The sequence below is a fragment of the Pogona vitticeps genome, chromosome 3, assembly GCF_051106095.1.
Source record: "Pogona vitticeps strain Pit_001003342236 chromosome 3, PviZW2.1, whole genome shotgun sequence".
Taxonomy (NCBI): Eukaryota; Metazoa; Chordata; class Lepidosauria; order Squamata; family Agamidae; genus Pogona; species Pogona vitticeps.
Genome location: NC_135785.1, coordinates 82,721,693 through 82,737,500, shown reverse-complemented (window position 1 = coordinate 82,737,500; position 15,808 = coordinate 82,721,693). Strand labels below are relative to the sequence as shown.

At 41.4% G+C, this 15,808-nt stretch overlaps 1 long non-coding RNA gene across 1 annotated transcript in view; it reads right to left on the bottom strand.

The window, feature by feature from the left end:
• LOC144588411 (uncharacterized) overlaps nt 1-7,033 on the bottom strand; it is a 19,360-nt gene extending 12,327 nt beyond the window's left edge. The window contains exon 1 of the long non-coding RNA XR_013543958.1: nt 1-7,033. This exon is cut by the window's left edge and continues 6,116 nt beyond it. This is a non-coding gene — a long non-coding RNA (uncharacterized LOC144588411).
• Between the last annotated feature and the right edge of the window lie 8,775 nt (nt 7,034-15,808).

The window sequence follows — 15,808 nt, the reverse complement described above, 5'->3', positions numbered from 1 at the left end:
GCCACACTGCCAAGGAGATTTGGGGATATGACGTCCAAGAAAAGAACTCTCCTTGACTCTGAACAAACTAGGTCAATATTGCCTAAGTGTGGATGGTTATTTTGAAACAGTTGTTCTGCAAGTATAAATGGCTCAATGTGAAGGAGAGCAGAAAAAAGATCCAATCAGGAATCTGTCCCCGTTAGGATTATTTGTTATTTTATTGGCATTGGGCAGTAGCCTAGTGTACAGCTTGTGACTCTTAAAGAGGAATAAATCATTCTAAGGAAGAGTATTAGGTAAAAAGGGATCTTACTCCTTCTGTTTCTTTTTCTTCTATCAGGAAAGTCATTTGGGGATAGCACAGGAGAATAAAGAGCACAGAACTTGGATGAAAAAGCTCTGAGTGCAGGCTTCTGTGCATGAACATCTGTTGGCAGCCCTGTCTTTAACTAAAGAACAAGAAGCAACAAGTGACTTTAGAGAGAGAAAGGAAGAGCATGAGTATAGCAATCTGCATCTAGATATAGAAAGACAAGGGGAGAGGCATTTAGGCCTATGTATCTGACTATAGCAAAATCCTGTTGCTTAGTGCAGTAAATTACACTAGAGTAGGCCCATTAATCAATGAGGATTTATTAAGTCTGCTCCACCATACATTCCACTGACTCAAATAAGCCCACTCTTAAGTGACTTGTTATGCTAAAGTAAACTGCAGTTAGAGTAATACCATTTGGGCCTGCTGTAATGCAATTTGCTATGTTAACCAGCAGAATTTTGGCCAACGTGTCTGCCCATTGGTCCTCCCCACTGTTCAGATCTCTCTCTCTCTCTCAACGGAAACATTTTCTTCTTATATTGTGGGGGGGGGAGGTTGCCCAGAGGTTGCAAAGAGAGCTCTGAAGATTCAGTCGCTTACAGTAATGGGCTAGACATCAAAGTGCTTTTTGTTTGCTTGTTTGTTTTGGTTTTTGGAAATTGAATTTGAACCTTTGTGAGGGTTCGGTGCGTGTGGGGGCCAACTCTGCCTCATTCTAGAGGAATGCTTCAGTATTCCAGGGTCCTGGGAGATCAGTGAACGTCCAGTGTTTCAAAGTGGGGGTCGCTGAACCCGGCAACAGGGGCACCGTGTCATCTCTGGGAATCTCGTCCCACTGAGTGTTCCTCGGCCTATCCAGTACTTGCCATCCTTTTTATTCTCCTCCATTCTCATCTCCAGAATCCTCCATCCTGTCCTCACCTGTCTTTCTGCTTCAGCTTTGTCCACCACTCCTTAGCCTCTCTCTCTCTCTCCCCAATAAGAAGGATGAACTGGGATGGAGGATCTTCTCCTGTAATCTGCCTCCTCGCAAGGAACTCCGATTCTCTCCCATCTATCTGTCCAAGGTTCCTTTGTCCTTATATATTCCCACCCCAGAGGCAAGGGCTCATCCCTTTTTATAGCTTCCCCTTGCCCCACCTCCCGGGTCTCTATCTTCTTCTTCTGGTTTCCTGCTCTTTTTCTTTCTCCTTCTCCAATACCCATCCCCCTTAAGTTTGACACCAGGGTATCGGATACCCTTTCCTCAGTGTGCCTATCCTGCGCCCTCTCCCCCCTTTGGGCTGTTCTAACCACGCTTTCTTCTTTCATTCTACTTTGCAGGTCTATGACGAATAGCGCTCCAGCAAGGGAAGCCTCATCCTCGTTGTCTTTCTCACAACCTTGCTCAAAATTTGCCTGAAAATATAAAATCTACACTGCCACCACATCAGCATCACTCTAGTTCTATCCAGCCACTCAGTCATTTAATTTTGCTCATCTGCATTATGATGGATGAGACTACTGGACTTATATAGTGTGAAATTGGCTCCAGTAAAGTAATTTACTGTCCAACCATCTCATCCTCTGTTGTCCCCTTCTCCTCTTGCTTTCACACTTTCCCAACATCAAGGTCTTTTCCAAGGAGTCTTCTCTTCTTTGGCCATCTCATGAGAAGAGAAGACTCCTTGGAAAAGACCTTGATGTTGGGAAAGTGTGAAGGCAAGAGGAGAAGGGGACAGCAGAGGACCAGATGGTTGGACAGGGTCAGCGAAGCAACCAACATGAATTTGACCCAACTCCGGGAGGCAGTGGAAGACAGGAGGGCCTGGCGTGCTCTGGTCCATGGGGTCACGAAGAGTTGGACACGACTAAACAACGACAAAAGTAATTTAAACCAAATGCCAGAAAGGCTAGGCCAAGAAGAAGAGAAGCAGAGGGTAAGTATTAGGGATGCTTCCAAATGGATTTTCTGAAGAAAAACACCCTTAACGGTAGAGCTAGTACCAAAGCAATTAGACAGACATTTTGCTGTTCTTTCCTTAATGGCTATCTTTCCCCTCAACAAACACAAGTCTGGACAATATGGTGGGAAAACATCTGATGAGGATTACGAATGAGGTCCTTCTGGTGCCATAAGGGAGAAAGGAGGAAACCACAATCAGTCACTTATCCTTTGTGCCAGAATCCAGCATCCACTGAGAGCATCTCTCTTACCCCTTGTGGCAGAAAACGACAGCCCTTCCATAGTGCTTAAATCCAGCTCTCTAACCTTCTGATTATAGTACCTGCCACACTGAATTTATTACCTGCTGAGCATTTTAACCAAGAATTGGATGCATGAGTTTGTTTGCTTTATTTTCTTTGTCTCAACCCTTTCCTTTTTGTCTTTTTAGACTATGAACCTCTAAGCAAGGACCTGTTTCTGGTATTTGTAATGCTCTCTGAGAGCTTTTTTGGATAAAAAATGTGGTAAAAATGTTTTGTATATATGGACATTTCTGTCTGGAAAATTCCATGAACAGGGCTAGGCAATTGCATGATAAAAGCACCATGTATCTCAAAATTACTATAAGGAGTTAACATAAACAGGGAGGGCAACAGGATGAGATTACGGTTTCCTATTCCTAGTACTACCGTAGATTGGCTGCTGTTTGCCAAGAAAACACAGCATATTGTCTTTTCTCTATGTATTCAGGAACATGATAAGAAACATTGTTGAGTTTCATAATTCTTATGCCTTTCTTGCTTCTTAAACAAGTTTGTCATTATGATGGTGTCATGAACATTTCTCTTAATTATTTTCTTCAGGGATAGGACATTCATGTCTGCCAAGCAGCTGAAAATAATTCTCCAGTCACCGCACAATAAACGATGACTTATTCATCCCTTCCAGTGGGATTACTTGTCTCTCAAAACCTCAAGCTGGATACAGCTAGTTTTTGTTTAACTTGGTACAGAACATTTGTGTGGGTTTGCCAAAATTTTCAAGTTATTGGCAACCTTAAAACAAGTCCTTTGCCTCACCCAAACTCCCCTGGGTACTTGTTTCAAAATTGTAGCTGCTCCTGGCTGATGGAGGAGAGAGGCCTGTTACTACAGAAATATAAACACACATGGATCAGCCATCTATTTTTTATTCGGAGCATCATACGGTCAGTTAGACACAACTTTAAAACTTCTGTAGTCTCTGTACTTTGGGCACATTAAAACATGTTTTAGGGTGTGTGTGTGTGTGTGTGTGTGTGTGTGTGTGTGTGTGTGTGTGTGTGTGTGTGTGTGTGTGTGTGTGTGTGTGTGTGTGTGTGTGTGTGTGTGTGTGTTCCTTTGAAAACCAAGTTCAGTATAAAGCAGAACACGGCAAGTTATTAGAAATGAATTAGTTATTGATGCACTGCTTGGAAAAGTAGTTAACTGACATACTTTTTACAGGTAACTCATTTCCCATTTGCTAAATGTAACTAAAATAGTGAAAAGTATAAAAAGTGAAAAACAAATACCTGAACACTGCTAGATACTGGTCTGTGGTACAAAACGTCCACTTATTCCATCAACCTTATTGTCAACTCTTTATACTACTAACATCTACAAGAAGGAATGTGGCAGTAGCATCAGGCCCAGCACAAGCCTGCACTTGAGCCATATGATAACTTTCCTTCACCATTTAGTGAGGCCACACCTTTGTAACTATATAGCCAGCTTTATGGCTATATGGCTGAGCAAAACTAGGAGCGAAAAGGATCTTGGAATTGTTGTAGATCGCAAGCTAAATATGAGCAAACAGTGTGATGTGGCTACAAAAAAGGCTAATGCTATTTTAGGGTGTATTAATAGAAGTATAGTTTCCAAATCCTGCAAGGTGCTAGTCCCCCTCTATTCAGCACTGGTTAGGCCTCACTTTGAGTATTATGTCCAGTTCTGGACACCACACTTCAAGAAGGCTGCTAACAAATTGGAACAAGTTCAGAGGAGGGTGACAAGGATGATTGGGGGCTGGAAACCAAGCCTTATGAGGAACTGCTGAAAGAATTGGGCATGTTTAGTTTTTAGAAAAGAAGACTGGGGTGTGATATGATAGCACTTTTCAAATACAGTGGACCCTTGACTTACAGACGGCTTGACTTACAGACTTTTTGAGTTACAGACTTCTCTGGCCGCAAAATTTAGGTTTGACTTGCAGACTGAGATTTGATTTACAGACCAGAAAAAAACCAAAATGGAACAAAAACGGCCTGTTACGGGATTAATTGGTTTTCAATGCACTGTAGGTCAACGAAGACTTGACTTACAGACTTTTTGACTTGAGAACTGCCTTCCAATACGGATGAAGTTCTCAAGTCAAGACCCCACTGTATTTGAAAGGCTGTCATACAGAGGAGGGGGAAGATCTGTTCATGATCATCCCAGAGTGCAAGACATGCAATAGTGGGCTCACGTTAAAGGAAGCCAGATTCTGGTCGAATATGAGGAAAAACTTCTTAACTGTTAGAGCAGCACAACAGTGGAATCAGTTACCTCGGGAGTTGGTGAGTGCTCCAACACTGGTGGTATTCAAGAAAAATTTAGATAATCACCTGGCAGATATGCTTTGATTGTATTCCTGCATTAAGCAGGGGTTAGACTTGATGACCTTGTAGGCCCCTTCCAACTTCACTTTTCTATGATTCTATGATTCTATGAAAGTTATGGTTGCATCACAAAAGAAGGGATGTTACCCCTTAAGGTATAATTGTAATACTCCTGGAAAGCTGTAGTGTGAAGAACTTGAGAAGCACATATGTTTGCTCTGTCTTGTTAATAGAAGGAAGATTGAAAAGAGAGTTAATTTAAAAGGAAAGTTTATCTGTAATGTGTTCAATTTGTCTGGGTGGTGCATACCCCCCCGTGCATCTCCACATTTTATCTCCTTAGTTCTGCTTGCACACTGGTTTTCTTCCACGGCACGTGACCCCAGAGCTAAAAACCTCTATAATGTTTATACTTGGGAGTATGACTCCTACAGAAGCTTTAATTAGAAGCTCTTTCTCTACAGGCTTTCCCTGTAATTGGTTCCTATTCAGCAAGTGGCATTATGGTGAAGAGCTGCATGTAGGTAATCATTTTCCGTTTTCCAGGTGGGATTAATTATTGATTTCCTCTTATCACTTTTTCTTTGTTTACTGTAATATAGCGCTTATGCTCTACGTTTCAGATGTGGCTGATATTTCCCAGGCTCTTGGGCTGTCCATTGTCTTAACAGTGTCCCTCGTGGAAGAGATTTTGCTAGACAAGTGACCATTTCTAAGATACTTTTAATCTCAAAGGCTGACTACAAACGCTGATTCGCCCACTGCTTGGAGCGCTGTAGGGATGAGCCTGGCATGCTCTTAGAGATGGCAATCAGATAGCATCTTTGCTAGAGCACAGCAGCCCCCCCCCCCAAGTGCTCCTTGACAGCCCAAACCTTTTGAGCTTTTGTCAAGAGGCTTCTGCTTTTATGGTGCAGGTAGGATTGTTCTAGTTTGGATTGCATCCAGGGCATGTGATTGCTGGAACTGATCCAAAGCAAGCCTTCTTTCTTTGCTCCCTGATGCTAGTGTAGTTATATCCTTAATTTTATTTTTTTGGACCAAAGATGTCTTAATTTTATTTGTATTAGGCTTTAATCCTTCTTTTGTCAATGCCTGTCCTAGGAATGTTATTTAGCAGATGTAAAACTGCATTGTCTTTATTCACTGTTAGATTCATTTCTAGAGTCTTGAATAAACCCTCTTAATAATGAATGGAAACGTATATGTGGAAGGATTTTCTGATTTGGCTACAGTGACACATGCTTTAGTTATATCCCACTTGGATTACTGTTAGCAGATTCTATGTGGGGCTGCCTTTGAAGACAGTTGGAACGCTTCAGCTGGTTCAAAATGCTCCCAGACTGCTGAGCGCCAGTTACAGGGAGCAAGTAATTCCCCTGCCACAACAGCTGCACTGACTACCAATCTATTTCTGGGCGCAATTCAAAGTGCTGGTTATTACCTATAAAGCTTTATGCAGTTTGGGTCCAGGCTAGCTGAAGGATCATATCTTCCTGTATAAGCCTTTCCAGCCCTTAAAATCTTCAGAGGAAGCCTTTCTCTTGGCCTCACTGCCATTGCAGGTATCTTTGATGGGGACGCGAGGGAGGGCCTTCTCTGTGGCTGCTCCCAGATTATGGAATATTAGTCTGGCAAATTAGTCTGGCCCTCCCCCTTTTATCCTTCTTCCAACAGTTAAAGATCTATCTCTTCAGGCAGGCTTTTAATAACTCTGATAGAGTCCCTGGATGCTGGGGGTTTTTTTGTTAGTTTGTTTTAGAAGTTTTAAAATGCTTTTTAATTATTATTGTATAACTAATTAATGATTTTTTAATTATTATTATATGCTTAATTGTTTTTTACCTTGCAATTTATTGTGTTTTTAGTGTGACTTACTTTTAGTACTGTGAGCTTGGATCTCCTCACTTTGGATCTCCTCACAGAGAGAAAGGCATCCTAGAAATTATATAGATTAATAAATAAATAACATTTGAGGCTCCCTAGTCAAAGTGGCCACTGGTGATGGCCCTGTTCTTATACCAACTGACCCCCTTTGGCTTATCTGGCTGCAGCAGGACTCCAAAACATGCTGGGAGCTGCCATTTTAATCTTCCACATAGTCCAGAGTTTGAAAAAGTTAATTTTTCAATTATGGTCCCGCAGCTAGTATGATCAATTATACAGTCCAAAAATAACTTTCCCAAGCATTTATTTATTTTATTTATTTATTTATTTATTTATTCAATTTATATGCCGCCCAAACTACCCAGAGGTCTCTGGGCGGCTTACAATAATTAAAATTCAATACAGCAAAAGATAAAATAATTAAAATACAATTAAAATACAATTAAAATTGCCATCAGACCCACAGCTAATATTATTTCAGTTAAAAGCCTTCTGGAACAGGAAGGTTTTGACCTGGCGCCGAAATGTCATCAGCGTCGGCGCCAGACGAATCTCAGTCGGGAGGGCATTCCATAGTCTGGGGGCAGCTGCCGAAAAGGCCCTTTGTCTACAAGCCGTCCCTCTTACCTCCTTAAGGGACGGCTCTTTCAAAAGGGCCCCCTGGCTAGATCTTAACTGCTGGGTAGGTTCATATGGAAGGAGGCGGTCCTTCAGGTATCCAGGGCCCAAGCCGTTTAGGGCTTTATATGTCAAAACAAGCACTTTGAATTGGGCCCGGGCAGCAACTGGTAGCCAATGTAACTTATACAGAATCGGCTTGATATGTTCCGTGGCAGCTGCACCACTCACCAGCCGCGCAGCTCGATTCTGGACCAGTTGCAATCGCCGGACCGTCTTCAAAGGCAGCCCCACGTAAAGCGCATTGCAGTAATCTATGCGGGATGTTACCAGTGCATGTGTGACTGTCATGAGACTCCGCTCGTCCAGGTAGGGCCGTAGCTGGTATAATTTCCGCAGCTGAAGGAAGGCGCCCCTGGCCACCGAGTCCACCTGGGCTTCCAGTGTTAGACTGGGGTCCAGGAGCACCCCCAAGCTGCGGACCCTGTCCCTTAGGGGGAGTGTAACCCCATTCAGGGCAGGGAAATGGCCCTCCAGCCTGTCCGGCGAAGCACCCACTAACAGCACTTCCGTCTTGTCTGGATTGAGTTTCAATTTATTAACCCTCATCCAGTCCATTATCAGGTCCAGACACGAGTTCAGCACAGAAACTGCCTCACCTGGATTGGTGGAAAACGAGAGGTAGAGCTGAGTATCGTCAGGATATTGCTGACTCCTCAGCCCAAACCTCCTGATGACCTCTCCCAGCGGTTTCATGTAGATGTTGAACAGCATGGGAGACCCCAGATTTCTGCCAGTGCCATTCTGAATTGCATCTGTGTGGAGGATACCTATCTATAATAACTAAAAAGAGGAAATGCTATTGATTTATATGTGTAGATGCAGATTTAGAAATCTTTACTAAAATAGGAATAGGAATAAATACACCATAGTGGGGATGATTGTTATGAAATGATATGCGTAGTCAGTCTGCTATCCAGGTGATAATGGTGGATAGGAAACTTTAACTCCCTGGTTTCTGGTGCTTCTTTATTTTTAAACCAGATCGAACAGCCTTTTAAACAGAGGACCTGGAGGCATGTGCTCTGACAGCCCTTCAAACAGAGGACTGTCCTCTGCCATATGAAGCACATGCCTGCTCCCAACACTAATTTTCCTAAAAGCCCCAGCTGCCACCCTCCATTTTTCCATCCTTAGGGAACTGCACAAAACTGCATACATTATGAGCTAAAGTAACCATTGGTGGAACTTGAGATAAGTTTACAGCATTCCACCAGGGTTAAATTTGTCCTGTTTTTCAGGCTTGTGTTTTGAGCGATAAGTATGCCATAAATTATCATAGAACTATAGAGCAAATCTCATTTAATGCAATTAATTGAGGGATACTTTTCTCTTAAGCCACTTAAGCTGATTGGATTCACAGACTGAAGAAAAAGGCAACCCAAATGATGAAAACTAGAAGGATCTGCCATTCAGATGTTGGTGAACTGCATCTCCTGCCACCAGCCCTTATCCACATTGCCAATAGTGTGGGATGGTGGCAGTTGCAATGACCACAACATCTGGATTAGCAGCATGGAAAGGCTGTTGCTGTCATGCCGTTCTTACAGGCTATCTAGAGGCTTCTGTATGTTGGAAACAGGGTTCTGTTTGGCTCATGCTGACTACTCTACAAAATAAATTCGAAATAAAACCTGTCCTTCACCTTCATCAGGTGTCATTCAAGACATTGCTGCTTTCTGACAGTAATATGGCATTCTTTGCATATTTTCAATGACTGATGTTTCCCTGATTAGTTTTAACTCTTCTTTCAGCTGAGTCAAATCCAGCTTTCTGTGTGATATGTTCTGCATAAAGACAGAACAGATCGAGAGATAAAATATCCAACACCTTTGCGTATTGAAAACCATTATGTTTCTCCATATTCTGATTTAATAGTAACTTGTCTTCTTCTGAAATCTTCAGTACTCTCCAATAGCCAGTGAGTACTTGCAATATGATCTTGAGCACTGTGGCAGAATACCCAGATCCCACCTGTCCATCATGTGGAGCTCTAGAGGTGGAGCCTATGGGAGGACTGGAGGGCGGAGTCAGAAGGACAGTTAGAGACAGTTGGGAGACTGAGAGTGAATGAGAGAGGAGAGGTTTTGAGAGTTTTATGAGGGAGATTGGAAAGTTGGTGCAATTGGTTGATGTGTTAAAGAATAGCTAAAGGATAGAAGTAAAATAAAATGGAAAGATAGTCATCAAATCTTTTTCCAGTGATTGATGTGAAGTAAAGAAATGTGTTAATATCCAAGTTTAATGAGTGCAACAGAATAAAACATCTATGAACCTACTTGTGTGATTCAACAACCAAAGAATAAATAATCAGTTATATTTGCAACATGTGTCTATGCAACATTATTGGGGGTGTGCGACAAGCATCTTTCATTTTTTTTAAAATCCAATTTAGATGTCAGGCATTTCTTATTCTATATGTATTAAAAGTCCTTGTTGCAACACCTTGAGCAATACTTTGCTTGCAAGGGAAATTACTCAATGGTCCTATATTTACTGCACTCCTTGGCACCTCCTTTCTTGGGGATGGTGATTATATTGAACATTTCCAGTCTATAGGACATTGTTTTGTTTTTCATATTTGTTGGCATATTCATGTTAGGTTTTGACAGATTCAATTTCTGTGACTTGAAATACAGTTATGTGAAAAAGAAAGTACACCCTCTTTGAATTCTATGTTTTTACATATCAGGACATAATAAAAATCATCTGGTCTTTAGCAGATCTGAAAATTAGGTAAATACAACCTCAGACAAATAACAACACATGATACATTACACCATGTCAAGATTTATTTAACAAAAATAAAGCCAAAATGGAGAAGCCGTGTGTGAAAAACAAATTACACTCTTACTGCTTCCATAGGAATTAAGAGGTTAAGTAGCAGCCAGATGCTGCTAAATATATGTCCTTGAGTTAAGTGATCATTAACAAGTGTGAACACCTCTATAAAAGCAGAAGTTTTAGCAGTTTGTTGGTTTGGAGCATTCAGGTCTGTGTTAACACAATGCCAAGGAGGAAACACATCCACAACAATTGTGGAGAAGCAATTGTTGCTGGCCATCAATCTGGGAAGGGTTAGAAGGCCATTTCCAAACAATTTAAAGTTCATCATTCTACAGTGAGGAAGATTATTCATAAGTGGAAAACATTCAGTACAGTTGCCAATCTTCCCAGGAGTAGATATCCAAGCAAATTCACCCCAAGGTCAGACCGTGCAGTGCTCAAAGAAATTGCAAAAAAACCCCAAGAGAGACTCTACAGTTCTCAGTATGTTAAATATTAAAGTTCATGATAGTACAATTAGAAAAAAACCCTGAAGAAATATGGTTGGTTTGGAATGGTTGCCAGGAGAAAGCCTCTTCTCTCTAAAAAAGAACATGGCAGCATGACTTAGGTTTGCCACATTGCATATGGACAAACCACAAGATTTCTGGAACAATATCTTTTGGACAGACAAAACCCAAGTCCAGATGTTTGGCCATAATGTGCAGCACCACATTTGGTGTAAACCAAACACAGCATATCAGCACAAACATCTCATACCAACTGTCAAGCACGGTGGTGGAAGGATGACAATTTCGGCTTGTTTTGCACCCACAGGACCTGGGCACCTTGCAGTCATTGAGTCAACCATGAACCCCTTTGTATATCTAAGTATTCTAGAGTCAAATGCGAGGCCATCTGTCCAACAGCTAAAGCTTGGCTGAAATTGGGTCATGCCACAGGACAATGATCCCAAGTACACCAGTAAATCTGTAACAGAATGGTTGAAAAAAAAAAAAGAATTGAGGTGCTGTAATGGCCCAGTCAAAGCCCAGACCTCAACCCTGTGGCAGGACCTTAAGAGAGCTGCTCATAAACAAATATCCACAAACCTCAATGAACTGAAGCAATTTTGTAAAGAAGAATTGGCCAAAATTCCTCTACCACAAGGTGAGAGACTTATAAAATCATACAGAAAACAATTACTTCAAGATATTGCTGCTAAAGCTGGTTCTACAATCTGTTGAATCATAAAGTGTATTTAGTTTTTTACACATAGCTTCTCCATTTTGGCTTTATTTATGTAAAATAAATCATGACATGCTGTAATACATGTTGTTCTTCTCAGGTTGTGTTTTTCAGACCTGCTAAGGACCAGATTATTTTTATTATATCCTGATATGTGAAACCATATTCAAAGACAGTGTATTTTCTTTTTCACATGACTGTAGGTATGCCATCTACCACTCGTAATTTATTTCTTCCCAGTGCTTTCAAATCAGCTTTCACTTTACTTTCTAGAATGACAGGTTCGTCATCATAGGATTCTTCTTCAAAGGGATCTTTTATCTTTTTATCTCTTCTGTATAGTTCTTCAGTATACTGTTTCCACCTTCTCTTTATTTTATCCTGTTCTGTGAGTGTGCTACCCTGTTGGTCTTTCAGCTTTCCTAATCTAGGTTTAAATTTCCCTTTGATTTCTCAAATCTTCTGGAAGAGAGCTCTTGTTTTTCCTCTTTTCTTATTCTATTTCTTTGCACAGGCCATTATAATAGTTCTCTTTTGGCTCTCTCTCTGTGAGAGAGACTCCAAAAAGCTGCATTTAGGTTTTTGACTCTATCACCTTTTTCTTCTGACTTGTCCTTAACAATGTTAAGTGTTTCTTCTGTCATCCATTTAGGTTTTTCTTTCCTTTTTTACCACAGGGATTGCCTTTTTGCATTTTTGCCTAGTAATATCTCTGGTTTCAGCCCACAGTTCTTCTGATTCATGGTCAATTGAGTTTGTTCTTCATGTGGACTCTAAATTAATAAAAATGTTTTTTAAATTAAATTTTCGCAGTAGGATTCTTTTAGTACTCTGCTTCAGCTTTACTCTGATTTTGGATATTAACAGTTCATAATTAGTTCTTCACTCTGCTCCTGGTCTTGTTTTGACGGAGAGGATACAGCTTCTCCATCTCCTGTTTACTATGTCATCTCCTATCTAGTCTATTTGACGTCTGTTTTGGCCATCTGGTGATCTCCATGCATATGGTCATCTATTTGGTGACTTTAACCATGTATTTGCTCTCAGCTTCTCTGACCTACTCAACCCCCCTCACCGTGTTAGGGGGTGCATCCAAGAAAGGGAGCCTTATACCTAGACATTGTTTAAAAAATTAATACTGTAATAGATAAGAGAGTTATTAGTATGCATGATAAAAGCCCTCTTATTGTTCAAACTTTAAAGAGAAGCTATTATATAAGAAAATTGATCTGTAGTTCCATCTCATTAATAACATTCTGCATTGTTTATCATTTCAGGACCATTTGGTATTTCCCTCTGATCTGTCTGCCCAAAACCACTTAGGAGAACCAGAAAGCTGTTAAACACTCTATACCTCCTGCTGAAAGGCAAAAAACAACAAGGGCAATGTGGTGCCTCGCTTAGCGATGTTAATCAGTGCAGCAAAAATCACCGCTAACTGAAAACATCGCTAAGCGATTTTTAAAAGCCCATACGAATGCATTGAAACCCCTTCAATGTGTTTCTATGGGCAAAAAACTTACCTTTAAGTGAAAATCCTCCATACGGTGGCCATTTTCTCTGCCCGGTATGCGAGGAATCCGTCCCAAAACACAGCGGACAGCTATGTTTTTTTCCGGCGGCCATTTTCGAACCGCCGATCAGCTGTAGGGAAAAGATCACTATGTGATAATTGGTAAGCGAAACAGCTTACCGATCATCGCAAAGCGATTTTTTCCTATTTAAAACATCGCAATGCGATCGCTTTTTTGATCGCAAATTCTTCATCGCTAAGCGGTTTCGTTGTTAAACGGGGCGCTCGTTAAGCGAGGCACCACTGTATATATTTGCAATATTAGAAAAAGTGGTGCTGCATATTTAGAGAGAAATATGAGTAATTATCAACATTAACATTCCATATTTAAATACAACATTTTGTTGGAAAATCAGTGATGATTCTGTGTAGATACATGAGAGAATGAGGTTCTATTTCCAGCAGGAAGAGTACAATTATAATCTTTCTCAAAGGCAACCCAGAAAGCTGCCTATTCAACTTTTACTCTCCTCCACTTTAATGACAGCACGGCTATCATGAATTCTGTGCTAAAAATAACCCTTTCCTTATGTAGCTCTGTGAAAAGCTGTCTCTGCATGTTTCTTCTGAACCTCGGGTATATGTAGACAATCTTTTATTAATGTACATAATTTCAGCTTGAATTCTATGCTGCATCTGGAGACCACTGGGAATCTCAGTCAAAACACACACACTATCTGATTAGCTTCTGATTAAAAATGCTTGTGGTGGAGAATCCTTTTTAAGTAAGACACATTTTGATCTCCCATCTATTCTAGACATTTTTTAAAAGCCTGCTAAAAATGCAGTAAATATGCCTGGAAAGTTTGCTGTAGGAGGATACCTGTTTCATTCCATTGTCCTTTCATCACTGTATATTTTCTTTTAGCTATTTTTTCCTGTTGTTTCACTGAAGTGGTAACAAAGAAATTTCTTCATCCTGTTGGAAAGTGGTCTTGTTTCTTGTTCAGAACTGGCCCTACCATTAGGCAGGGTGAGTTGATGGAGCAGAAGCTGAGAGTGAAGATCGATGGTACAGTTTTGGAAGATTGAGCTCTGTGTGACTCAGAGCTTCTTTTGCACCTATTAAGCTTTCCTGTTTTCCTTGGGCACAGTGAAGAATGTTGTCCCATCTCCAGTGCTGAGCTTAGATCTAGCTGCCAATTCAGTCGGCTTCTGTTTCAGAATGGGACACCATCTTGTTTTTCACCTTCGTCAATAAAATACCATGTGTGGGCCCTCTTCCTAACCTATACAACGTACTGCCTAGAAAGGCCAACTTCAAAACAAAAGCCTGTTGGGTGGTCCAAATCTCCACATGATGTGTCTCTCTCAGCCCGACATCTCTGTCTACCACCCATCCATGTCTGCATATTAATTGTCAAGAAAATACTGGTTTCAGAATCCTTCTGAAAAAGGCTTTTTGCATTCAGTGGGTTGGGAAGAGGAATCCAAAATCAGGCATCTGGGGAAAACGTTGTCTCTTGTGCTTCTAAATGGGGCATTTTATAATCTGAGTGGTGGCCTCAGCCTGCCATTTCAGGGTCGACACCGCTGAACTCTGTGATGGGCAAGCGATGCTTTAGCTCCAGCTGTGTGAAAAGGAATGCTGGTTTTTACTCTCATAATTTAGACAGAGATGACTCAGCAATCAATGCAGGACCAGAACACAGAACATTGGGGTTATAATCCTACTTTGCATTCTAAATTGCCACCATCCATCAATGTCATTCTAATCTCTGTGTCTGAAATCCAGTAAGTCACAACTAGAACAGAATCAAAGGATAGGTTTTGACTCTCCAAAATCTCACTGATTCAGTGGGCCTCCTCTAATTGTGACTTACCAATATATTTCAGCTTGTTTTAGCAGTGTGTTTCTGTTGTAGGGGAAATGTCCAGTGACTGCATGCTCAAATGCAACCCACACGAAGATGTTGTTGTAGAGTGTGTCTGAAAAACAAAAGTATGCCATGCTCCAGTGCCAATACTCTTGAGTCAGTTCGCATGAACCTTGACCTCAGACTCTCTTTGGTCTGCCACCACTGATCTGATTGTTCACTAGCCCGCAAGATAGCAGGATAACCTCAGGATAGGTCTCGGTAGTAAAAGAGGGGAGCTGGTCATGCACCTTGTTCCGTATGTCTTCTTAGCAGCACTAAATATGATCCAGAAGCAGTACAGGCAACATGAGGGATCAAGATAGCTATAAAAGGCAGAAACTGGGAATTTGATCCAATCTCCAGCTCAGCAATCCAATAATGTTTAATAAGGGGAAGATAGTTTGGGGTAGGCGCTGCGGATTAAACCGTAGAAGCCTCTGTGCTGCAAGGTCAGAAGACCAGCAGTTGTAAAATCGAATCAACTCGACGGAGTGAGCTCCCGTCGCTTGTCCCAGCTCCTGCCAACCTAGTAGTTTGAAAGTATGTAAAAATGCGAGTAGATAAAAAGGTACCATCTCGGTGGGAAGGTAAAGGTGTTCCATGTCTAATCACGCTGGCCACGTGACCATGGAAACTGTCTTTGGGACCAACGCTGGCTCTATGGTGTGGGAACCGGGAATGAGCATCGCCCCCTAGAGTTGGACACGACTGGACTAAATGTAAAGGGGAACCTTTACCTTTACCTAGTTTGGGATAGGTAGGAAAGATAGTCTGAGTCTGACATAGAGCAGTACCTAATTTGCTGTGATGGACCAGCCTCAAAAGCTCCTGGGGAAGGTGAGGGTGGGCTGCAGCAAAGAAGCAAATATGTTGCTTCCAGATTGTTATATGCAGTGAGGGGCTGCATATGGATGGATGTGACAGGATGCTTGTACCACATGAAAATGGCTGT